Raw genomic sequence first — 24,606 nt, 5'->3', positions numbered from 1 at the left:
AGATCACTGCCTGTTTTAAAAGTCTGATGCTCTGCCGACTGAGCTATTCAGGCTCGCTGCTTAATTCGTTTCCATCATACAGATTCATGGTAGGACTCAGAATTATCCCTGTCGATGTCCAATTCGGGTGAGGATCCCTTTTCTCCTATTTTCAGCAACGTGTTGAGGAGAATCCTTGTTTCTGTTGAACATGATGAAAGAAACATAGACAGCGAACTCGTGATTTTGCAATTCTTCTTGGTTGTACAAAATGTCTTGTCATTCGTTAGCAGCAATTAAAAACAACACTTTACCCAATGGCTCCAAAGCTAAACTTGTTCCACACTGGAGCTGGAAAATGCCTCTCGACCTTTCAGCCGATCAACAATTGAAAGCTGAATAATTTCAACCGTCACACCGTGACACCAGGCAGCAGATTTGCCTCCCGAATTTTCCCTACACGACACTTCAAACCGATGAATACCTGCTTCACGGAAAGAAGAATTGTGTTTTGGTTCTTCAGATTTAAAGATCTCGTGCCGGCCGCTTTACCATTTCATCTATCACCAATCGCCCTCTCTCCCTCCCAGAAACAAATAAACTCTCACCTGCTGTTGCAAGACGGGAGGTCAGAGGAGTCTCAGTGCCCACATGGGGACATGAAGAAGTCGATGCGTTATGGAACCGGTTGTACCTTGAACTCCAGTCAAAATGTTTGGAAGGTTCAACAACTTTAGATGGAGCTGAAATTCACAACCCCAGCATTTCTCGAGGGTATAATTATTGTAGAAATAACGCGCGCTGACCGATTGCTCCACTGGAGCCGCGCACGGTCTGTGTCACCAGTGCTCCCATCAAACAGCTTCATCCTCGGTCTCTCAATTATCGCTTCGTGATCTTTCCCACACAGAAGCCTCCAACCAAGAGGCGATTCGTTAAACATCCGCAGTGACCTTTAAAAGCCGTGGCATCTGAAACAAAACCCCAGATGATAAGAACTTTTAATTATATTATCATTATTAACTTAAGGACAATTATTTTGATGCTACTTTGTGGATTTGGGGAAATTGGGAGCTGAAACTAAGAAACTCTCTCTGGGCTGTCGTTGATTGAAGAGATGGGCATTATTTAATTTAAAAACCGAGGCTCGGAACTTTCTGATGCAGAAGTTTGACAGAAGATTGTGGTTAGTGGCAGTTGACGGGGAGATCTGGAGGAGAGGGAGAAAAGTCAAAGTCACAGCTGTGACAGCTCAAGTGCTCTGCTTATCTGTAATATTTAGAAAGTAATGTAAAATACAAGACAAACCAGTTCGGTGTGGTTATTACTAAAAGTCCCGGGTTCAAAGACGGATTTGTGAAGAGGGAACGGATTTAAACGCCAGACCGAAATCATTCCACATGAATCTGAAGCGTCTTGCGGAAAACGGCAGTGCGAACTGTTATGTTCGTGTCATGACTTGAAAGACCCTCCAATTACCGACAGTGTCTTTGAACGAGTTGTGCAGCCAAACCGCGATAGAAGCCGCTTTGTATTCGTCAAACGTGTAGGTGACGATATTGGGGTGGATAAGGGTCGATTTCAATTATTTGAAATCTCACCATGTGACCCGAAGATTGACGGCAGAATCGAGTTTTTCCTGTAAGTCCTGAATTGAAGGGAAAGGCGCAACAAGCAGGTCGGAGAAATGAAGAGCAGAAAATGTGGATGAAACTTGCACGAGTGAAAATCCCTGTATGTTGGAAGACTCAGTCCCCAGTGGTGGAGAGGATTGGTATTTCAAGCTGTTTCACAGCTCGCACACACACCATTGGCTCATTTAATCACCTTCAACAACTCGATTACATCAAAACTTAATCTTCCACACACAAGGAAATACAAACCTTGTCTGTGCAACCTGTCCGACATAACTTAACTATTTTAGCCCCGGTATCATTCTGTTGAATCTGCGCTGCACCCCCTCCAAGGCCAATATATCCTCCCTGAGGTGTGGTGCTCAGAACTGAATGCAGTACTAGAAATGTGGTCTCAGCAGAGTTTATATAACTGGAACATAACTTACACCCCTTTGAATTCCAACTCCCTTAAGATAAAGGCCAACATTCCATTAGCCTTTTGGGTTATTTTTTGCTACTGTCCACTGACTTTTAGTGATTTCTGCACTTGGACCCTTAAACATCTTTCCTCCTACACAGTTCCTAGCTTCGAACCAGTTGGAAAATATTCTAACCTATCTTGCTTCGGTCTGTTGTGGGAAAAAATCACCACTCGGAGTCAGACTTAAAGATTCAACATGCAGTTTATTGGACAAAGCTTTGGGAGAAGGACTGGACACTCCGTAGTGAACGCAGCTACCTTCTCAACTTTAAAATGGTTGTCATGCTTTTTTATACCTTTGAAATACAGATTTCAGTAGCTTTTACATCATAAATCTTGATTACACACATTAACCAATTAAGTCCGCACAGCAACAACGGACAGTTTATACATTAACCAATTAAGTCTGCATAGCAACAACAGACTGCTTACGCATTAACCAATTAAGTCCGAACAACTATTATCACCTTAAGACAGCATGCCTTTGTTTTATGCAGTCTGGTGCTATAGTTTTTATCAGTTCGTTATGAAATGTCCATTGTATTCTCAGACTGCAAGCCAGTTCTGGAATGTACAAACTCAACACTTTCAACTGTCTTTCCCACAGTCACAGAATCCATTTTATTTAATAGTGTCCCTTTGTTAATAGAATCCATTTTGTTTAATTAAGTGTCCATTTTATTAGTAGTCAAGCGTTATATTTAATCCTTTAATTAAGGTTAGTCTAATCTACACAAAGCGCATTTCAGTGTGGTTTTAGGGTAAATACCACTGTCATGTACCCATAAGTCACTTCATCGTTGCCTTTAATTCAACAGTCCAAAATCCACGCTAACAGGTCCAAAGTTCATACTACCTCATATTGAAAGATTGAACAGACTGGGGCTCTTTTCCATCGGAAAGAGAAGGCTGAGGGGTGACCTGATATGGGACTGCAAGATTATGCAAGGGTTTGATAGGTCAGATGCAGAACAGGTGTTTGAACCTTTGGTGGTGATGATTCAAAAACTTGGGGCCGTAAATAAAAGATAGTCACTAAATAATCCAATATGGCATTCAAGAGAACCATATATACCCAGAGACTCGTTAGAATGTGCAACTCGCTACATCAAGAAGTAGTTAAGACGAATAGCATGGATGCGTTTACGGGGAAGCTAGATAAACATATGGAGGAGAAAGGAATAAAGGAATAAAAGGGTTTGCTCATAAGGTTAGATGAAGAGGGGTTGGAGGAGGTTCGTCTGCAGCATAAACACCGGCAGAATCTAGTTGGGCCGAATTGTCTGTTTCTGAGATGTACATTCTATGTAATTCTATGTAAGCTCCATCTGCCACAGTTTCACCAACTCACTTAATCTATCAATTTCCCTTATAACTTTATGCTCCGACCTGCACCACTCACTGTGCCTCCTAACTTGGTGCCGTCGACAAACTTGGATATACGGCTCTCATTCATTCATCTACGTCATTTATGCATATAGTAAAAAGCTGATGCCCCGGTACAGATCCCTGGGGGACACCACTAATCACATCCTGTCAATTTGAGCGCAAATCCATTATCCCTACTCTCTGTCTCCTACCTCCCAACTAACTCCCTACCCATGTCAATGGGTTGTTTTAATTTCCATGTGCTCCCATTTGTGTTAACAGTCTCTTATGTGGCACCTTATCGAATGCCTCTGGAAGTCAATATACATATAACACCCATAGACACTCCATTATCTACCACGTTATTATATCTTCAAAAAGTTCAACTAGTTTCGTTGGACTTGACTTCGTCTTTACAAATCCATGCTGGCTCTCTCTGATCAATTCCTGTGTATCCAAGTGCTCAGTCATTCTTTCCCTCGTAACAGATACTGGTAACTTCCCCACAACAGACGCCAGAATAATAGGTCTGTAATTTTCTATTTTATCTCTCCTCCCCTTCCTAAATAATGGAGTGACATTGCTAATTTTTCAATCCATGGAACAATTCCTGATTCAAGAGAGTTTTGAACGATCATGACTGAAGCATGTACAATTTCCTCACCTGCTCCTTTTAATTCCTTGGGATGGTAACCATCAGGCCCTGGAGATTTGTTTATCTTTAGTCCAATTACTTTCTCCATTACCATTATTTTACTTGCACTGAATCCCCTTGATTTAATTTCAGTTTTCCTCGTGTCTCTGGGATATTATCCTCATCCTTTTCTGTGAGTATTTCGCAAGTCTGCCATTTCCTGAATTTCAATTACAATATCCCCCCCATCCGTCTTTCAAGGGCCCACATTACTCTAAGTCACCCTTCTTTCTCTTTTTACACTGTAAATGCCGTGAGAGTTGTCCGTATTTTCCTTCACAAGTTTTTCTCGTTTTCCCTTTTTGCACCTCTTAAGATTTTTTTTAAAATTTCAGCACCACGATAAACAACACTTCGCTGTGAAATTTGCTTCATTAGTTCTTCAGTGTCAGAGCGAGAATTGTCTGATCCTCTAAATTATTTAATGTAACAAACAAACACAAGCAAACATATCCATCCGTGTATCAACGCACTGATGGACACACACAGATAAACACAGACTGAAACGCAGGCAGTATCGGGATTCACAGGGAAACGGGCAACCGAAATAGACAAAGATGGAACAGTCTGAACCCCCAACAGAATGTGACGTGTGGCTGATAGATATTAATGAGAGGAGGTGAAAACCACAGCCAGGAATTGGCTCCGTGGCTTAGTTGGTTAAAGCGCTTGTCTAGTTAACAGGAGATTCTGAGTTCAACTCTCAGCGGCGCCTTTATGTAATTTATGATGTTGAGTAAATCTGACATGCGAAAACAGACAGTGTGGTGTTTGTCCTTGTTCAGAGAGCCAACACAGAATTGATCAAAATGTTTCTTCAAAAATGACCTTTCAATTTTCAGATCGACCTCTCATGGAATGTGACCGTCGCACGTCAATGAAAGGACACGTTCTTGTCTCTGGGCTGGTTGAGGTCGGGGTATAATTCTCGATTCGAGAGTCGAAGCCCGAATTTAACCCGGGACTTTTGATCTTGACCTGCGGTTCAAACTTTTGCAAAGAGGGGAAAGAAGTCCCCAGATCACTCCACTTGAATCTCAAGCACCTTCGGAAGAAGTTCAGTTCAAACAATCAGGACTTTAAAGGCACCTCAATGACCTGCACTTTCATTGAACGAGCTTTGCTTACAATTGCATCCGACCTTGAAACCGCTCTGGGCTTTCATCTCACTGAAGCAGAGTGTGTCCGCTTTGTATCTGTGAGCATGTCGGTGACGAGGTTCGCTTTGATATTGGTCGCTTTCAATTTTTAAAATTTCACCAAGCATCGGGGAAAAGAAACCGAGAATCGAATTGTCCCTGCAAGTGATGAATTGAAGGGATTGGTGCTCCAAGCAGATCTGGAAAATGCGCAGTGCAGTCGCTCAGGAGTTCCAAATCCACCCCCTCTCCACTCAGCGATCATATTGACTGAGCTTTACCCTGGCCCAGTGTCACCGCGCTGAAATCGAGTATTTATCCGGCACGTTTCTCTTAACTTCATAGTTGCTGATTTAAGAGTGAAGACCGGCTCGTTGGATTTTCACTCCTGCAAGCTTCAATCATTCATTTTGGACTGACAGTAGACAAATGTTATATTGGTCACTGCAACCTCAAAGGTTAGCTGAGTGAATTATTGGTTCAGTCGGTAAATTCTTCACCTGTCTCGTGGTGCTATCGTTTGACGCGAAGGTTTGATGGTTTGAGCCCGAATTTTATTTTCCCTAAGGATTCATCACCTCAAAGTTCTAGGGTTTCAATGTGTGTTTTGTCTGCAAGAAAATGTACCGTGATGATTGCCGGCTGAGCAGGGCTGATATTCCACCATTTACCCTGCGGTCGGAGAGCAGGCACATCAATCAGATAAAGGAATCGAACATTGGCTTCACAGAAATCACAATTCATAACCCCATTTATTTTAAGCGGGTTTATTTTAAATGAGTTAACGCCTGCCTTAAATGGTCGACTCAGGACTGTCAGACAAAGAGGTTAAATCTTCAGAGAATAATTACCACAGTCATTTTTAGACTGGATGCCGCACGGCCACTTTGCTATCAGTGAACAGAGCCAAGAAAGACCAAAGTGCCGTTTGCCCCTCTCAGTGTGGCCCTGAAGGACTGTGTCCAGGTTGAAGTTCTGTTCCCATCGGACGATCCTCCCCCCAGATTGTCCTTTCTGAGCTCCAGTCAGGTGATGCTAAACACACAGGTGGGAAAGACCAAAATCTACAACAAGATGTTTAAAACAAAGCTGATTTATTCAACAGATATCCAGAAAATTAAACTCCAGCCCAGTTATAGGGGTTATTAACATCAGAAGAAACAAACCCGAAATGTCAGAATGAAAATGGTTCAGTTCTGGATGGGATTAACAGCAGAATCCAACTCCTGCAGTCACTTTTGAACTCCCTGGTGTCTCAGCACGTGTGATGACTGAGCGAATCCCTTCCCACACACGGAATCATGGAATCATAGAAAATTACAGAACAGAAGGAAGCCATTCGGCCTATCGTGTCTGTGCCGGCCGAAAAAGAGCTATCCAACTTAACCCTACTTTCCAACACTTGGTCCATAGCCCTGTAGATTACGGCACTTCAAATGCACATCCAAGTACTTTTTAAATGAGTTGAGGTTTTCTGCCTCGACCACCCTTTCAGACAGTGAGTTCCAGACCCCTAACAACCTGTCCGCTTTTGTGTATCCTGTTACTTTTTCACTGCTATCCGGAAGTCTATAAACAACTCCCACCAAAGTCTTGTATTCTATTCTGTTACTCATTTCTACGCAAAGCCTTTCTACTGCGTGCTCACCTTTACTGATATCTCTTCTTTCCAATGCAGTAATAGTATCCCTCATCAATATCGCTACTCCATCGCCTTTTCCAATGTCCCTATCCTTTCCAAACGGCTCATAACTTGAAATATTTATCTCAGTCATGCCCAGTTTGTCGTCAGGTCTCAGTGATGAGCACTACGTCATGCACTATAAGCTGAATTTACGCTTCTAATTCACTTGTTTTATTTCTTATGCTACGTACATTAGTGTATAGAACATTTAATTGGGCATTAGAACTTGTCCGACCTTTATGCCCTGATGTTGTGTTTAGCATACTTGGTAAATAAGGTTGGTGAGCTGCAGACACAAGTGGTAACATGGGATTATGTTATTATGTCAATAATGGAGACCTGGCTCAAACAAGCGGAGGAGTGGACACTTAGATATTCCAGGCTACAACGTATTCAGGAAAGGCAGGGAAAAAAGGAGGGGGCGGGGCTGGAGGGGAGCAGGCACTATTGATCAAAAATACTGTTACAGCGGTAGAAAGGGTCGCCCTGCTAAGGGGTTCAAAGGCATAATCTATTTGTTTAGAATTAAGGAACAATTGAGGAGCTATTACGCTGATGGATGCATTCTATGGACGATCAAATAGTGGGAAGGAGATAGAGGAGCAAATTGGCAGGTAAATTGCAGAAAGATGCAATAATTTTAGAGTAGTGATCAAAGGGAACTTCATTTATCAGAATATAGACTGGGAAACAGCAGTGTAAAAGTCAAAGAGGGCGAGCAATTCCTGAAATGTGCACAAGAGAAATTTCTTAATCCGTATGTTTTCAGCCCAACGAGGGAGGAAGCAGTGTTGGATTTATTTAGGGGAAAGAAGTGGGGCAAGTGGAGCATGATTCTCTGGGGGAGCATTTGCAGCAGGTTTAGTGTAGTTATGGAAAATGCAAGGAAAAATCAGGTATGAAAATACTCCACTGGGAAGAGCGAATTTCAGCGAGTTGAAAAGGGATCGGGTCCAGGTGGATTGGAATCAAAAATTGACAGGTAAAACAGGAAATGAGCAATGGGAGGCTTTGAGTGAGGAGATAGTTCGGGTACAGACTGGATACATTCTTACTCGAGGAAAGGTTGGGCATGGAAAACTAGAGCTCCCAGGATGACAACAGAGTATTTGAGACAACATTTTGTGCATTCTGAATACCAATGTCCGGACAGGTGTGCCCGCGGTTATCAACCACAACCTCGTCACCTCCACGCTGAAACAAAAAGGGGCCACATTCTGCTTCAGTGAGATGAAATCCGAGAGCGGTTTCAAGGTCAATTGCAATTGCAAGTAGAATGCATTCAGAGGACGTGAGATTATTGAGATACCTCCAAACACCCTGCCAGTTTGAACAGCAGCTCAAGATCAAAAGTCTGGGGGGGAAAATGAGGGCTCGTCCGGGATTTAAACCCGGGATCTTTCACATATTTTAAACAACAAACCCGAAGCGAGAATCATACCCCTCGACCAACGAGCCCGCTGAAAAAAGAAAGCAACAAGTAGTGGTTTCTGAGTATCAGCGGCCACTTTCCCCAAATCTCCCTGAAAGTACCGTAAACAAAAATGTGTCCGCACATTAGTGAAGAATCATAAAGCCAATTTCTTCACTGTTGTGTTTTGTTTAGGTCTCCTGACGCTCATAAAGATGATTGGGGACAGTTGATGAGTTATCGGTGTGAGGGCGCAGATACTCCGGTGTGAGGGCGCAGATACTCCGGTGTGAGGGCGCAGATACTCAGGTGTGAGGGCGCAGATACTCCGGTGTGAGGGCGCAGATACTCCGGTGTAAGGGTGCAGATACTCGGATGCAGGGATTTGTTGCCGCGACTGAAATGCTGCAGGATCCTTTCATGATCTCTCACAAATCAACTGAAACCCATCGGAATGTGAATACAATTTTGCGTTTCCAAAATAAAAGGGAGTGACATTCATTGTGGAAACAGTCTGGCGTCACTCACTGCAGAAATATCCATGTCAGAGTGAAGCGGCTCTCCTGCAACCTTCGGACCTTGTCGATCAAGAAGAATTCAGATTTCCGCGAAGCCAATCACAGGTGAAATGATGGAAGATCGGCCGTCCTCAGCTGGCCATCGAAACCGGGCATTTGGTTTGCAGCCAAAACAAACATCAGAACCAGGAAATGCGAGACCATGAGGATAAAAGTTTCCCTACCGTCCCTGGGTGGGATCGAACCACCAACCTTTCGGTTAACAGCCGAACGCGCTAACCGATTGCGCCACAGAAACAGCACACGTTTGCTGTTGAACTCCTGATTCAACGAACTAAAAATTCAGGTTGCAGCGATCAAAATAAATTCTCTCCACTATCAGTTTACTTTTCCAAAATAAAGTGTGTGAAGTTTGCACGAGTGAAAATCTGTGCTCTATTATTCCTGAACATTAAACTCACCTTGCCATGAAACACCTGTATTTTGGAAGGCTCCGTCCCCTCATGGTCGAGAGGATTGATTTATCGAGCTGTGATTCGCCATTCTCTATTCCAGTAATATTCAGGTTTGCTGAAAATGAGATGAGATGAAATGAGCAGGTCCAACGAGCAGGCCTGTGACACGACTCGGTGCTTACAAAGATGTCTCTTGCACTTACAGTGAAGCGGACGGCAGTTTTCACTCTTAAACCAGTAACCATGATGTTCAGAAAAAGTGTGGCCGAGACATTCTCGATTTCAGCGCGGTGACACTGGGTCAGAGTAAAGTTCAGTTCATGCGATTGCCGAGTGGCGAGAGGGTGGATTTGGAACTCCTGTGCGGCTGCACTGCGAGTTGTCCAGATCTGCTTGGAGCGATATTCACTTCAATTCATCACTGACAGGGACAATTTGATTCCAAGATTCTTTTTCTCTGCTGCTTGGTGAGATTTCAAAAGTTGTAAACGACCCACACCGACCCCAAACTCGTCACTTCCACTCTGACAGATGTAACGCGGTCACACTCTTCACTTCAGTGAGATGAAAGCCGGGAGCGATTTCACGGTCGAATGCAATGGCGAACAAAACTCATTCCAAGAAAGTGCAGGTCATTGAGGTGCCTTTAAATTCCTGATTGTTTGCACTGAACGTCTTCCCAAAGCGTTTGAGATTCACGTGGAGCGATTTGGGGACTTTTTTTCCCTCTTTGCAAAAGTTTCAACCGCAGGTCAAGGTCAAAAGTCCAGGGCGGAATGAGACGCCTTCCTGAAATTTGAGAACCAGGGAAGCAGACTTTCGAGCAAGGTTCTATTTATTGACAAAAAGCAGATACAATATTCATCCCGGAACGATCCAGAATCTGATCAGCTCGAAAAGTAACGGTTACCCCGTGATTTGAATACGCAGCTTTCTGGTGACGCAATAAGTCATGAAGATTGAAGCAGGAAGTTGAAAAGTGGGAATTGATAAATTCAGTGAGTGGGCAAAACTGCGGCAAATATAGTTCAATGGGGGGTGAGCGAGATCATCCAATTTAAATCTAAGAAAGATAAATCAGAATGTTTTCTAAATGGTGAGAAACTAGGAACTGTGGAGGAGCAGAGAGATTTAGGGGTCCAAGTACAGAAAGCGCTACCAACGAGCGTACATGTACAGAAATTAATTAAAATGTCTAATAGACCGTCAGTACGGCCGGTTAACTCAGTTGCTTAGAGTGTGTTGTAACGCCTTAATCACGGATTCGATTCTTATAATATACTTTATTTATTTCGGCATTTTATAACTTTTAAAATCGAAGCCTTCCAAAAAAATATATAAAGACAGATTCGAGGGGACAGTTTTTTGAATAACATCCATTGTCACTTTGCCCCTGGAATGGAGAAACACGTCTTTCTTTTTATTCGGGATTTTTTGGCAACTGACCCTGTGACGCAATGGCGAGTGTGTTGGACTTCTACTTGTTTTGTTTGATAAGCCATTCAAAGGTTGTTGATTCGAGTTGCAACGGCGTTGGATTTCAGTTCGGGAGCTGGGAAGTGAAATTTTGCAGCAAAACCGCAACAGGATCATTAATGTCTGTCAAGGATGTGAAACTGCCCCCTACACTTCATCTTACACAAGTGGCTCCAGTCACATCCAAATTTATGATTCTTAAACCACTCTGAGCTGGATTGGCGAAACTCTCTCAAGAAGGAGACTCAACACCTGCTCAGACCGAAAGTCAATCTGCTGGACTTCCGGCTCTCTCAGACTGCATGTTCCTTCAGACACATTTCTAACTGGACACATGCATCCTGCTGCCGTGGCAGCATTGGTGCTTCAGGGGTAGAATTCTTGCTTGCAGTAATTCTATTCCTGTAAAACTAGCTCCTGAAGTGTAGGATGGAACGTATCCTGGCTGAGCGGCCTTTGGCTCTGGTTTAAAGCTCCAGTTAAATCCCACGATTTGAAGATGGATCAAAATCATAGTTTGTTTCTACAAAACCGCAGCCTCCCTCCTGTAAACAAGTAATACTAAACATCTGATCTGCTCTTGCAACCGGGTAGTCCGGAGGAACCATATGGCAATTCAGATAATTAAATGAATTTTGGAACACACCAATTGTACCTTCAACTCCGGTCGAAATGTTCACAAGGAAAAGGATTGTTTGACCTTGGTGAGACTCGAATTAAAAACCCCGGCATTTCCTGAGCCTGTAACTCATATAAGGACCGATTGCGCCGCTGGAGCCCGGTCACTCTGATCACCTGTCCCACTCTGCTGGAAAGAATCTTAAGTTGAGATATCCTTACCTGTGGAAACGTGACCTGTCCCCGTGATGAAAATAATATCTGCACTTCCACGTTCAGCTTCTTTCACATCCTCTGCTCCATCGCACTGTAATCGGGTTTTCTGTGAACAGGTCAAAATGGATATTTGCAGAAATTCTGTCAATGGTAAAATTCGAATCGAGAAACGCCCCAGACATTGAAACCAGCGATTTAAACCATTAGCTCACAATGCCAAAAACAGGGCCAGTCTTTAAAGGTCTGTTTAATGATCAAACAAATTAATTCAAGCTGATTGACCGCATTTGCCTCGTGCTGGGGTTGTTCCCCTTAGAGCAGAGAAGGTTCAGAGGAGATTTGATACAAGTGTTCAAAGTCATGAAGGGTTCCGATAAAGTAAATAAAGAGAAGCTGTTTTAATTGGCGGAATGGTCGGGAACCAGAGGACACAGATTTGAGGTGATTGCAAAAGAACAAAAGGCGATATGAGGAAAATCTTAATAACGCAGCGAATAGTTCTGATCTGGAATGCGCTGCTTGAAAGGATGGTGGAAGCAGATTCAATCGTGACTTAAAAAAGGAATTTGAAGGGGAAAAATACAGAGCACCGGGAAAGGGCCGGGGAATGGGACTAATTGGATTGCTCTCATAAAAAGCCGCCACGGGCTCGATGAGCCGAATTGCCTCCTTCTGTGCTGTCACCATTCTATGATTCGATGGACAGAAGCGGTCTGAATGAATGGGCGATCGGTTGTGGGTCGCAGGGATATTTTAACTGGTTGTCCGGTTGCGTTACTGACGGCTCCTTGTTCTCGGATTATGGTTTTTATTTTGGGCGTTTCACTGTTTGATATGTGAGAGGTCCCCATTTCAAATCCCAGAACCCTCCTGTTTCACTATTTCCAGTGAAGATTCACTCATTTCTTTCTCACCTCTTTTCAGCGTTGCAGAAAGCAGGATTGATTTAATCCTCGAGCATGTTTGAGGTCCAGAGGCAAGAATGCAGCCGGTTTATCGACGCAACACACACGGAGAGAGTAAAATGCCTCACGGCGGTGTGCAGATTGAAACTGAAGGTGAATTTATCCCAATTCAGGCGATCTCAGAGGTGCAGAATAAAAATGCTCCTTAATTGGTCGGGAATACGAACCCTGTTCCCTCGCGTGGTAAGTGTAAATTCTACCAATGAAACAGCAACGTTTGCATGGTATCGGGCTCTCTGTGTCCAGTTGGAAACCTGTTTGAAACAACATATAATTTCACAAATCTCCTCTGAGTACCTTGCGCATTCTGATTTACAGCCGTGCATTCCTAGCACTCACTGCTTGTGATGGCCGAATGGTTAAGCCGTTACATCTAAAACTCGACAGGGTCTTTCGGTGAATCATTGGAATCCTGCTCACGGCGCCATTTTTTACACTTTTGTTCAATGCTCAAATAAATATGAACTGGAGATAACGGGCCGCATTTCCTTCTCTCAGAGAGATCCTCCACCGCGGCAGAGCCTTTTAATTGGGAGCCCAATGGCCTCTTGCAAAACTTCAAGGTGCGTGAAGGAAACTTCACAATAATCCACAACTGAAGTATTGTGTCCAATTCTGGGCACCGCACTTTAGGAAGGATGTGAAGGCCATGGAGAGGATGCAGAAAAGATTCACTGGAATGGTTCCAGAGATGAGGGTCTTCAGTTACGTGGATAGACTGGAGAAGCTGGGGTTGTTCTCCTTAGGGCAGGAAGGTTGAGAGGAGATTTGATAGAAGTGTTCAAAATCATGAAGGGTGCAGATAAAGTAAATAAACAGAAACTGCTCCCGTTGGCGTAAGAGTCGAGAATCAGAAGACACAGATTTATGGTTGTTGACAAAAGAACCAAAGGCGATATGAGGAAAAACGTTTTAAATCAGCGAGTAGTTATAATCTGGAATGCATCTCCTGAAAGGGTGGTGGAAGCAGATTTAATCGTGACTTTCAAAAAGGAATTGGTTAAGTATTTGAAGGAAATATATTTGCAGGTCTGCAGGGAAAGAACGGGGGAATGGGACTGACTGGATTGCTCTTAAAGAGAGCCGGGGCAGGCTCAATGGGCCGAATGGCCTTCTTCTGTGCAGTAACGATTCTATGAGTGTATGATTCCATCTCTCTCAAGCTTCATTTCAAATTCTGCTAACTTGATATTCAGGCTTTTTTTCTATACTTTTATCTCTCCATCTCTCCCTGTCTCTGTCCCTCTCTGTTTTCCCCTGATGGACTTCTCAGGCTTCATTGAACGGACAAAGCTCATCGAACCTGCGACACCAGCAGAGAACGGTACAGATCGAAAGACTGAGACGGTAGGAAAAGTAAAGGACCAACCCAGATGATGAATTCGTAGCCAATGTCCACATATTGATGTCTCTTCGTCCTCATAGTGAAATCATCAGTCCTTTTAGCCCAGTATAAAAACAAAGTCTTGCATTTACAAAGCGCTTTTCACGACATCAAGACGTCCCAAAGCGCTTTACAGCCAATGAAGTATTTTTGAAGTGTGGTCACTGTTATACTTGTGGGAGAGTGGATAATCTGCGGATGCCGAGACAGACAACAATGTAGCTTTAGAGCAATTCATTCTGCAAAATCTCACTTGATATTACAACTCGCACATTCGAAACGAATGTGGTAAAGAGATGCTAATATTGTTGATATGAAATAGTAAATGTACGTCTTCACATTGCCGTACATTGGAATAGAAAAAGTGATAGGATGTAGAGAATGGTGGCCGATCGGCTGTGGCTGGCACAGAATTCTGCATTGGTTTCACCCCTCTGTTATCAGTGGCTCGTTGGTCTTGGGGTATGATTCTCGCTTTGGGGATTTGCTGATTTTTATGTGAGAGATCCCGGACGAGCCCTGCGGTGTTACCATTTTTCGTTCAAAATCACTAATTGGCTTCTCACGTCTTGTCAGCGGTGTAGTCGGCAGGATTGTCTTAATTCCAGTGCATGGAGGACAGAATGCAGAGGTTCTGTCGACGACAACACACATGGAGAAAGGAAAATATCACAAGATGGTGTTCAAATTCAAGCTGAATGTAAATATATCCCAATTCACGTGACCTCATGAATGGAGAATGAAAAATGCTCCTCCAGTGGGCGGTGATCGAACCCCGGTCTCCCGCACAGACAGCAAGAATTATATTACTGAAATAAAAAAGTCCGCACAGCAGCCGGCGGCATGTGTTCAATTCGAAACCTATCGAAAAGAACATACAGTCTCAGGGTTCTCCTGTCATAACCTTCTTCATTCTCTTCTGCAACCGTGTTGGATTTGTCGCTTGCAGCTGCGAGCAATTATAATCTGGACTTGCAATGTGATTTTCCAACCCAGCTTCGACGCAACATACGTGGAGAATGGAAAATGTCTCAAATGGTGCGCAGATTGAAGCTGAGGGCGAATGTCGCACAATTCACGCGATCTTATGAATGGAGAATGAAAATAATCCGAAACGAACCGGAAATCGAACCCCGGTTTCTCACGTGATAAATGATAATTCTATCACCGAGACAGCAAAGTCAGCACATTAACAAGCTGGAAGTTTCCAGTTGGAAACCTGTCTGAGAGAACAAAGTGTCACAGATCTCGTGTGATAACCCTACGCATTCTGATTTATAGCTGTGCATCATCGATGTCTGCAGCTGCGATGGCCGATTGGTTAAGGCGTTGGACTTGAAATCCAATGGGGTTTGCCCTGCACAGGTTCGAATCCTGTTCGCAGCGCTACTTTTAAAAGTTTGCTCAGTGTTCAAATTAATCTGAACTTGAACGAACGGACCTTGTTCGCTCCCTCAGAGAGGTGCTCCATCGCCAACGACGCTTTTAACTCGGAGCCCAATGATCCATTGCAAAATTGCAAGACACGTGAAGGAATCTCTCCCAAGCTCCATTCTAAATTCTGCTCGTTCGCAGAACTTGACATTTATACGATTTATTTCTATGTTTTCATCTCTCCCTGTCTCTGTCTCTTGACTTTGCCTGTTTTCTCCTGATGGACTTCTCAGGCATCGTGAACAGCGAAGAATGATGGAACCTGCAACACCAGCAGAGAAGGGTAAAGATGGAAAGACTGAGACGGTCGGAAAAGAAAAGGTGCAACCCAGCTGATGAATTCGTAATGAATGTCCACACATTTATGTTTCTTCCCCTCACAATGAAAAAATCAGCAATTTGAGTACAGTACACTTATGGTAGGGTGTATAATATGCGGATGTTGAGACCGACAATCGAACCATTGCCGTGGTGATGAAAGCGCCGAATCCTAAACACTAAACCCCAAGGAAACGCTGAAAATTCTTTGCTGCGAACAAGCAGAGCAACGCGGCCTTTCCGACTTGGCCCTTTGTAATTCAGGTCATTTTCGGGCCAGACAAACTGCTCGCACAAAATGGCATTTTCTGTTCGAAATAATATCGCGACAGAGGTGATGTTCAGGCAATGACATCACCAAGTGCAAGTAGGCATGTACATGAAATGGAAAGTGAGGTAAAATACTCCCACAAGCTGCTGATGGACATGTTTCCGTTTCCAAAATTCACGCACCGAATGCAGCTCCTGGGAAAGCTGCAAGGTCACGCAGGTCCATCGTGAATCATTTGAAGCAACTGACAGTTTAAAGTGGCATCTCCTGCTGCTTCTGTGGGGAGTGAGAGAGAGGCACTGTCGGTATTTGCGTACAGTTTGATTTTGCACAGAACTGCACAGAGAAACAGCAAATATACCGGGGCTGTGAGATGTTCTATATTATTCATATTTAGCCACTGGAATATCCGCAGTCAGAAGCTGAAAAGAAGGAGAGATAAGAGGCCTGAGAATAAACACAGAGCTGAATGAATTATGAAAGAGCGAAAGAAAAACTAATGTCATCAGTTCCACTTTGTCTCGTGCGCAATCTTGGGAGCTCCCCAATGGCCTGGTGGTGAGAATTCGGTACTCTTCCCGCCGCGAGGTTCGATTCCCAGTCAGGGAATTAACTTTAAAAAGAGTTATGAACTTACTAAATTAATTACATGAATCTAATTAAATCCTGTTCGTAGTTGAATCCCTGTTTTAATCACCATGAATCGATCGATAACTTTCTATTTCAGACTGAAGGCGATGTTGACGTGGTTCCCGAGAGACAGTCAAAACTTTAATAAGATTTTTATGCTTTGAATGTGATGATTTTTTTTTTCATTTTATAGACTGCATCTTAAGAGTGGGATTAAAAACGCAGTGGAGTCGTTGTTAAATTTAACATTAACTGGCAATTGTCGCTGTTTATCACAGGAGCGCCCGAACTGGTTCTCCGATCAAGATGAAAGTAACGCAACGAGGAACATCTGATGCAACACGAAAGGCATCGGGCTATGACAAAAATCCCCACCGTTTTGCTTTTCCAAAATAAAGGGTGTGAAATTTATTCTCTGAACATAGGAACAGTCTGGTCTCACTCACTACAGAAATCTCCATGTCACAGAGAACCAGCTCTCCTGCTGCGAATGCGGACTCCCTTCGGGCCTTTCGGGGGCTTGTCTGTCAAGGAGAATTGTAATTACCGTGAAGCCAATGTTCCATTCCTTTATATGATTCATGTGCCTGATTCCCGACCGCAGGGTAAATGGTGGAATATCAGCCCTGCTCAGCTGGCAATGATTCCGGTACATTTTCTTGATTCCAACACATGCGTTGAAACCCTGGAACTTTGAGACGATGAATCCTGAGGAAAAATAAAATAAGGGCTCGAACAATCAAACTTTCACGCTAACGGATAACACCGCCGAGAACAGGTGAAGAGATCATCTGCTAAACCAATAATTCACTGGGCTAAACTTTGAGATTGCAGCGACCAATATAAAAACTGTCTACAGTCAGTGAAAAATGAATGATTAAAGCTTGTAGGAGTGAAAATCCAACCAGCCAGTCTTCACTCTTAAACCAGCAACTATGAAGTAAAACATGCCGGAGAAATACTCGATTTCAGTGCGGCGACACTGGGCCAGAGTAAAGTTCATTCAATATAATTGCCGAGTGGCTGGAGGGTGGATTTGGAACTCCTGACCGATTGCACCACGCATTTTCCAGATCTGCTTGGATCACCAATCCCTTCAGTTCATCACTTAGAGGGACAATTCGATTCTTGGTTTATTTTTCCTGACGATTGATGAAATTTTACAAATTGGAAGCGATCAATATCAAATGTAAACACGCCACCGACATGATCACAGATGCAAAGCGGCCACACTCTGCTTCAATGAGATGAAAGTCAAGAGCGATTTCACGGTCGAATGCAATGGCGAACACAATTCATTCAACGAAAGTTCAGGTCGTTGAGGTGCCTTTAAAGTCCTGATTGTTTCTATTGAACTTCTTCCCAAAGCATTTGAGATTCACGTGGGACGATTTGGGGACGTTATTTTCTTTTGTGCAAAAGTTTCAACTGCAGTTCAAGATCAAAATTCCTGGGACGACAGTTGTTCACAATTTATCGGTGCTGGGACCACTGTTCACAATTTATCGGTGCTGGGACCACTGCTGTTCACAATTTATCGGTGCTGGGACCACTGTGCACAATTTATCGGTGCTGGGACCACTGCTGTTCACAATTTATCGGTGCTGGGACCACTGTTGTTCAAAATTTACATTCATGATTTGGACACGGGAATCGGAAGTACAATTTCAAAATTTAGGGAGGACACCTAATTGCGAGCTGTAGTTAATATAAAGGAAAAATTCGAAAAATAAAGGAAGACATTAGTAAAATTGCAGAATGGGAGTGTAAATGGCAAATTAATTACAATATTTGTTGTGTACTCCCTTGCCTTTTTGCCCCCCCCCCCGACTAAATGCATTACCTCACACTTCTTCAGATTGAATTGCATTTGCCACTTTTCTTTCCACCTGTCCGCTCTATGGATATCTTCCTGCAGTCGACAGCTTTCCTCCTCACTATCAACCACAGGACCAATTTTTGTATCATCTGCAAATTTCTTAATCATGCCCCCTACATTTAAGTCCAAATCAATGATCTGTACCACGAAATGCAGGGACCTAGTACGAAGCCGCATGGAACCCCACTCGAAACAGCCTTCCAGTCACAAAAGCACCCGTCGACCACAACCGCTTGCTTCCTGCCACTCAGCCAATTTTGGATTCAACTTGCCAATGTCCCTTGGATCCAATGGGCTTTTACATTTCTGACCAATCTGCCATGCAGGACTTAGCCAAAAGCCTCGTTAAAATCCATGTAGACTACATCAATCGCGCTACCCTCATCGATCCTCCTTGATACCTCCTCAAATAATTCAATTCAAACGACCATCCCTTCACAAATCCACACTGACTGTCCTTGATTAATCCGTGCCTTTCTGAATGACGATTCATACTTTCCGTCAGAATTGTGCTCAATAATTTACCCACCATCGAGTTTAGGCTGACTGGCCTGTATTTACTCGATCTTTCCCTTTTTCCCTTTTTAAACAATTGTACACCTTTTGCAGGGTGGATTGGAAAATGATGGTCAGAGCCTCCGCTTTTTCCTTCCTTGCTTCTGTTAACATCCTGGGATATATTTCATCTGGGCCTGGAGATTCAGGTGGAGCGATTAGAGGACTTATTTTTCCTATTTGCAAACGTTTGTACCGCAGGTCAAGATCACAATTCGAGGTCCAAATTTGGACGAGTTCCGACTTTGAACCTCAAATCGTGAATTATGGCCCCACCCCAACGAGCCCAGAAACAAGAACGTGTCCTTAAATTAACTTGTGGCAGGCACATTCTATGAGAGGTCTGTCTGGACAATGAAAGGGCGTTTTTGAACAGTCATCTTGCTATCCGTTTCCTCCTGAAACCTGAAAAAAGACAAACACCACAGTGTTATTTTGTCGCTGAATTCCACAAATTACGTAAAATAAGAAGCTGCACAAGGCACTGCTGGGAGTTGAACCCAGGATCTCCTGTTTACTAGACAGATGCTTTAACCAGCTAAGCCACAGCGCCAATTGATGATGCAGTAGCCCCACCTCCTCTCACTAATATCTATCAGCGACACTTCACTGTTGGGGGTTCAGGCCGTTTCATCTCTGTCCATTTCGCTTGTCCGTTTACCTGTGCATTCCGATACTGACTGGATTTCTCGCTGTGTTTATCTTTGTGTATCCATCAGTGCGTTGATACATGGATGATTATGTGTGATTGTATTTGTTACATTAAATAAATTAGGGCTTCAGACAATTCTCGCTCTGACATTGGAGAACTATTGAGCCGAACTTTCCAGCGAAGTGTTGTTTATTGTGGTGCTGAAACTAAAAAATCGTAAGAGAAGCAAAAAGGGAACAGGAGAAAAACTTGTGAGGGAAAATGAGGACAACTCTCAACGTTTTTACAAGTATGTTAAGAGAAAGAAGGGAGGCTTAGAGTAACTTGCGCCGCTTAAAAACAGATGGAGGTGATATTGTAATTGAAAATCAGGAAATGGCATTTGCTCAATTTTTACTTTGCATCAGTTGTCACAGAAATGGATGAGGATAACATCCCAGGGACACGAGGAAAACTGTTAATAAATCACGGGGATTCGTATAAGTAAAATAACGGCAATGGAGAAAATAATTAGGCTAAAGATAGACAAATCTCCAGGACCTGATGTTCACCATCCCAGGGATTAAAAGGAACAGGTGAGGAAATTGTACATGCTTTAGTAATGATCGATGAAAACTCTCTTGATTCGGGAATTGTTATTTAACGAAGAGCATCTGGATCGGAGGCTTCTGTTTGAGAAAGTTCTCGAAGTGATAATTGAGAGACCGAAAATGAAGCTGTTTGGCAGGAGCGCTGATGCTGTCGGTTTTGCGCTGCTCTCGTGTTGCACAATTATTGAGCGTGCGTTACTTATTTATAGCAGTATGGGCTCCAGAAATGACCAGGTTGTGAGTTCGAGCGTCTTCTAAAACAATCAAACCTTTTACTCCGAACATTTTGACTGGAGTTCAAGGTACAACTGGTATGTTCCATAACGCATCTACTTCTCAGTGTTCCCATGTGGGCACTTGAGTTCCTCTGGTCTACCGTCTTGCAATAGGAGGTGCCAGTTTATTTGTTCATGGGGAGAGAGGGGGCTTTTAGCGGCAGCTCATATGGCAAAGGGGCCGGTACAAGATCTTTAAATCTAAAGAACCAAACAAACAATTCTTCTTTTCGTTAAGCCGATATTCATCGGTTGGAAGTGTCGTGTGGGGAAAATTTGGAAGGGAAATATTCTGCCTGCTTTCACTGTGTAACGGGTGAAATTATTCAGCTCACAGATGTTAATACGCTGAAAGTTCGTGAGGCCTTTTCCAGCTCCCGTGTGGGACAAGTTCAGCTTTTGAGCCGCTGGGTAAAGTGTGATTTTAATTGCTGCTAACGAATGACAAGACATTTGGCACAAACAAGAAGAATTATAAACTCACGAGTTCACTGCCCATGTTTCTTACATCATGTTTAACAGGAACAAGGATTCTCCTCAACACGTTACTGAGAATTTTATCAAACGGACCACACCCTTGCTCGACGGCTGCAGGGATAATTCAGAGACCTCCCATGAATACGTACGATGGGAGCTTATGTAGTATCGAGCATGGGTCGCTCAGTCGGTGGAGTATCAGACTAAAGTGGGTAGTGAGATGATGGTTCAGCGTTTAACTCCCTATCCAGGTTCCAAATTGCTGAACAGCTGGCAAGCTGTGTCTTTGCAGCGGGACCTGCGATGTGTTGTCAAAGCTTCGGTATTATCTTGTATCCCAGGGATGGGCAGTAATGCGCTGTCTGAGGCGGTTCCCGATCAGGAATTCAACTTTTACAAAATACTTTACTGTATTAGTTCACTGTATTAACTTGTCAAAACTGATTAAACTCTGTAAAAAAGACGAATACTTGTTCAAATCGTCATTAATCAACCAGTAACTTTCTGTTTCCGGCTGAAAGAAATGCTAACTTTTTTATGCGCTCATTCACCAGGCCGAAATTAGGGAGTTCAGAGGGGAAGTGAAAAAGGAAATGAGAGGCAAAGAGAAATATGACTATAGGCTGACGGCCAACATAAAAGGGAATCCAAAAGTTTTCGACGGGCATGTAAACATTAAACGGGTAGTAAGGAGAGGGGAGAGGCCGAGTAGGCCCGATAAAGGAGATCTACTCATGGAGGCAGAGGGGATGGCCCAGGTACCAAATGAGTACTTTGCATCTGTCTTTACCAAGAAGATGCTGCCAGAGTCTCAGCAAAAGAAGGTATAGTTAAGATACTGGATGGTCTAAAAATTGAAAAAGAAGAGGCACTTGAACGGCTGGCTGTACTTGAAGTGGATAAACCACCAGGTCCGGATGGGATGCATGCTAGGTTGCTGAGGGATTTAAAGGTGGAAATTGCGGAGGTACTGGCCATAATCTACAAACATCCTTAGATATGTGGGTGGTGCCAGAGGACTGGAGAATTGCAAAGGTTACACCCTTGCCAAAAAAAGGGTGTACGATTAAATCCAGCAAGTATAGGCCAGTCAGTTTAACCTCAGTGGTGGGGAAACGTTTAGAAACGATAACCCGGGACAGAATTAACAGTCACCTGGACGAGGGTGGATTGATTAGGGAAAGGCAGCACGGATTTGTTGAAGGCAAATCGTGGTTAACTAACCTGTAAGAGTTTTTTGATGAGGTAACAGAGAGGATAGATGAGGGCAATTTAGTTAATGTGGTGCGTATAGACTTTCAAAAGGTGTTTGATAAAGTGCCGCATGGCACGCTTATCATCAAGATTGCGGCCCATGGAATAAAGGGGGCAGTAACAACATGAATGCAGAATTGACTAAGAGCAGGAAACAGAGATTACTGGTGAACGGTTGTTTTTCGAACTGGCGAGAGGTGTACAGTGGCGTTCCCCAGGGATCAGTGCTGGGACCACTGCTTTTCTTGATATATATTAATCACTTGGACTTGAGTGCACAGAGCACAATTTAAAATTTGCAGGTGAAACAAAGCTTGGAATGGTCGTAAACAGTGATAAGAATAGTGATAGACTTCAAAGGATATGGACAGGCTGGTGGCATGGGCGGAGACGTGGCAGATGAAATTTAATGCAGAAAAATGAGAAGTGATACATTTCGGTTGGAAGAACGAGGAGAGGCAATATAATCTCCAGGGCACAAATGTAAACGCGGTACAGGAGCAAAGAGGTGTTTATGTGTACAAATCGGTGAATGTGGCAGGGCAGGTTGAGAAAGCGGTTAAAAAGCATACGGGATCCTGAGCTTTATAAATAGATGTATAGAGTACAAAAGTATAGCTGTCAGGATTAAACTTTATAACACACTGGTTTGAACACAACTGAATTATTGTGTCCGGTCCTGGACACCACACTTCAGGAAAGATTTGAAGGCCTTAGAGGGGGTGCAGATAAAAATACTAGCATAATTCCATGGATGAGGGACTTTAGTTACGTGGATAGACAAGAGAATCTGGAGTTGTTCTCCTTGAAACAGAGACGGTTTTGTAGAGATTTGTAGAGGTATTCAAAATCATGAAGTGTCTGGACAGAGGAAATGGAGCGAAACTGTTCCTATTGGCGGAAGGGTCAAGAACCAGAGGACATCGATTTAAGGTGATTGTCAAAATAACCAAAGGTGACATGAGGAAAAACCTTTTTTGCACAGCGAGAAGTTCGGATCTGGAATGCACTGCCGGAGGGTACGATGGAGGCAGATTCAATCATGGCCTTCAAAGGGGAACTGGATAAGTACTTGAAAGGAAAAAAAATGCAGGGCTTCAGGGAAAGGTTCTGGCTGGATTGCTCTTTCAGAGAGCTAGCATGGACTCGATGGCGCGAATGGCCTCTTTCCGTGCTGTAACATTTCTATGATTCAATTCTATGTGTAGGATGCAATGCAAAGGGAACAGAGCGTGCCACAAATCGACACGACTCTCCGTATCCTCCCAAGCAATGTAGTTTAAGAGCAACTAATTCTGAAATGTCTTACTTGATAACTCAAGTCATGTACTCGAAAGCAATTTGGTAAAGGGAGACTAATATTGGTGAATGGAGATAGTTGGTGCACAACTTGATATTGCTGTGCATCCGAATTGAAAACTGGATTGGATGGACAGAAGTGGTCTGAAAGGATGGTCGATCGGCTGTGAGACGCAACGAACTTTTACACTGGCTGCACAGCTAAGTTAACAGCGGCTCGTTGGTCTAGGGGCATGATTCTCGCTTAGGGAGTTTCAGTGAGTGATATGCGAGAGGTCCCGGGTTCAAATCCCAGACGAGCTCTCATGTGTTGTTCCTTTTAGTGAAAAGTCACCAATTGGCTTCTCACATCTTTTCAGTTTTGCTGTTGGGAGAACTGAATTATGGCCAGAGGATGTTTGAGCTCCAGTGGACTGAATGCCGAAGTTTCGTCGGCGCAATAAACATGAAGCAAATAAAATGTCTCAAGATGATGAGGAGATTGAAACTGAATTTGGATTTTTCCCAATTCAGGCGGATATTCGATGACGGGATAGAAAGTCACATATCCAAGTTTGCCGATGACACCAAGATGGGCGGCATTGCAAGCAGTGCAGATGAAAGCATAAAATTACAGAGAGGCATTAATATAATAAATGAATGGGCAAAATTGTGGCAAATCGATATGAATTTCGTCAAGTGTGAGGTCATCCACTTTGGACCTAAGAGGATAAATCAGAGTACTTTCTAAATGGTGAAAAGCTCGAAACAGTGGAGGTCCAAAAAGACTTAGGGGCCCATGTACATAGATCATTAAAATGTCATGGACAGGTACAAAAATAATCAAAAAGGTTATTGGAATGTTGGTCTTTTTATCCAGACGACGAGAATACAAGGTGATAGGCATTATGCTACAGCTATACATAGCTCTGGTTAGACCACACCTGAAGTACTGTATTCAGTTCTGGGCAACGCACCTTCGGAAGGAT

At 43.4% G+C, this 24,606-nt stretch overlaps 4 non-coding genes across 4 annotated transcripts; 2 read left to right on the top strand and 2 right to left on the bottom strand.

Moving 5' to 3' along the window:
• The first annotated feature begins 4,779 nt into the window (after nucleotides 1-4,779).
• trnat-agu (transfer RNA threonine (anticodon AGU)) lies at nucleotides 4,780-4,853 on the top strand. Its single transcript has one exon. It is a non-coding gene; the product is annotated as a tRNA-Thr (tRNA).
• A 4,261-nt stretch (nucleotides 4,854-9,114) lies between these two features.
• On the bottom strand, nucleotides 9,115-9,188 carry trnan-guu (transfer RNA asparagine (anticodon GUU)). The gene has a single exon. It is a non-coding gene; the product is annotated as a tRNA-Asn (tRNA).
• Nucleotides 9,189-15,307: 6,119 nt separating this feature from the next.
• trnas-uga (transfer RNA serine (anticodon UGA)) lies at nucleotides 15,308-15,390 on the top strand. The gene has a single exon. It is a non-coding gene; the product is annotated as a tRNA-Ser (tRNA).
• Nucleotides 15,391-19,570: 4,180 nt separating this feature from the next.
• Nucleotides 19,571-19,644, bottom strand: trnat-agu (transfer RNA threonine (anticodon AGU)). Its single transcript has one exon. It is a non-coding gene; the product is annotated as a tRNA-Thr (tRNA).
• Nucleotides 19,645-24,606: the final 4,962 nt, after the last annotated feature.

The sequence above is a fragment of the Heptranchias perlo genome, chromosome 20, assembly GCF_035084215.1.
Source record: "Heptranchias perlo isolate sHepPer1 chromosome 20, sHepPer1.hap1, whole genome shotgun sequence".
Lineage (NCBI taxonomy): Eukaryota > Metazoa > Chordata > Chondrichthyes > Hexanchiformes > Hexanchidae > Heptranchias > Heptranchias perlo.
Note: the sequence above shows the minus strand (reverse complement) of the source record. Positions and strands in the feature narration are given on the sequence as shown.